The 2,105-nt window shown below is 36.2% G+C and overlaps 1 protein-coding gene across 1 annotated transcript in view; it reads left to right on the top strand.

Moving 5' to 3' along the window:
- Positions 1–2,105, top strand: part of PDE3A (phosphodiesterase 3A) — a 328,828-nt gene that overhangs the window by 68,392 nt on the left and 258,331 nt on the right. The window lies entirely within an intron of this gene.

Genomic DNA, 2,105 nt, shown 5'->3' with positions numbered 1-2,105 from the left:
AGAGAGACAGATAACAGGGGACGCCATAGTTGTCTTCAAATATGTGAAAAAACCTTTTTTGTTTGTTTTTGTTTTTGCTTAAGATGAGAAGTTATACATGTCTGCTTGGTTTCGTTGATCAGAGCTATGACAAATGGCTTGAAGTCATGGGAATAAAACAAAGAACGTGTATTAACTGCCTACTCGGCCAGTCATTGTGCTGGGGATAGTCTATACAAAGAATGACATAATCTCTACCTACAATGAGGGAGATAAAGAAATCTCTAAATATGCACAGCAACAATATAAAGTGAACAAATGCACACACATTTAAGAGTTAAATACAACGTAATTTTGGAGTCCAGGTAATAGTAGTCGGGAATGGAGGGAGGAGACTAAGAAAGGCTTCATCCTTAAGCTGTATGTTAAAGGAGGAGAGGAATTCTGTGGTGGAGGTATAAAGAGGGAATATCTTCCACCTGTGTTGGAGAGTTGATTTAAAGGAAGAGTGACAAGAGATGGAATCTTTGGTGCTGAGAAAAGGTCAGTTTGATTATAGAATTGGGATGAGAAGAAGATTGTGCTCATTAATTATGGAATGATAGGCCAGGCCCCCATTGTGAAAGATTATAAAATTAAAGCAAAGGTCTTGATATTTAAGCAAGATGCAATAGGAAGCTACCAGAATTGATTAAATAGGGGGATCACATGAGGTTGTTCATGGTACATGGCTATCAAATGATATATTTTTTGTCTGAATAGATGTCCCATAAATGTGACAACAAAGCATGGAAAGAAAGGCAGATTGTACAGTAATAACATGGCTGAAACTACCCAGAGCACTATAGACCCCTAGGCTTTAGTGACTGAGTGGAAAGGTGTCAAAAGAAAAACAAATAGTGATGTGCCAGTGGACAGATGACAGAGTTCAAATCTGGTCTCAGACACTTAATACTTCCTAGCTGTGTGATCCTGGGCAAGTCACTTAACCCCAATTGCCTCAGCAAAAACAAAACAAACGAAAGTTATGTGACTTACAATATTTTGATTCAAACTGAAAAAAAAAATCCAATAACTAGAACTTTTTTCATGGATTTGGTGAGCTTTTTGAGATAGTTATGTGGCCTCTATATCATCTGTAGCCTCTACATAGCATGTAGCATGTTATAACATTGATTTCTCTATAGATCAGTTTTATAGACACTGCTATGGCCTATTCCCTCTAGAAGAATCTTCTGTAGGATTTTAATGCCATCATGAAATTGGCATTAGTTAGTATGAATGATAAAGCACTGGAGATACAAAAGAGGAAAAGTTCTTGCCCTTCCAGAACTCACAGTTCCATTCTATACAGTTTCCAAGGTGATATCCCTATAGTAAAGGACAAACCATGTCACCCTTGCTCTCTCTGTAAGCATCAGTGACTTCCTCTTAATATTGTATAATAGATCTAGAGTTGAAAGAGATCTTAAAATTCACCTGTCCCAACTTCCTTATTATCTAACTGTGCAAACTATTGTAAATTCCTCTGGTTGCCCTTTAAAGTCCTTCACAGCTTGGCTGTGGTTACTGCTTCCTTTTCCAAACTTTACAGTTTGGTCAAACTGGCCTTTTTTTCTCTTCCTCATACAGTTTCTGTCCCTTCTAACAGCCTCTCCACTTAGCTGGAATGCACTCTTTTTGAAACTCTATCTCTTGGAATCCTAAGATTCCTTCAAAACTCAGCTATCACTTCTTAATGAGTTCTTTCTTATCTCACTGGCTCTTCTTACCCTGTCATGTAAAATTACCTTGCATTTATTTTGTATATCCTTTTATGTGTGTATATTATGTTCCCCAATAGAATGTATGCTCCTTAAAAAAAGAGACTTTTTATTTTTATCGTTATTTCTGTAGTATGTAGCATACACGTACATCCTTGCATATAGTAGATGTTTAATGAATTTCTTTTCATTGAGTAATAAAAATTAGGTTCCTAAAGTAAGGGTTCTTAAGTGGGGCGAGCTATATTTTTAAACATTTGGGAAACTATATTTCATATAGATTTCTTTACAAATCTACATATTTTGTTTATTTTGTGCATTTAATAGCATTATTTTGAGAGGTCCCTAGCACACCAGAAGTTA

Source organism: Antechinus flavipes, chromosome 5, assembly GCF_016432865.1.
Source record: "Antechinus flavipes isolate AdamAnt ecotype Samford, QLD, Australia chromosome 5, AdamAnt_v2, whole genome shotgun sequence".
NCBI lineage: Eukaryota > Metazoa > Chordata > Mammalia > Dasyuromorphia > Dasyuridae > Antechinus > Antechinus flavipes.
The sequence above is the reverse complement of the archived record's forward strand: the minus strand, read 5'-3'. Positions and strand labels throughout refer to the sequence as shown.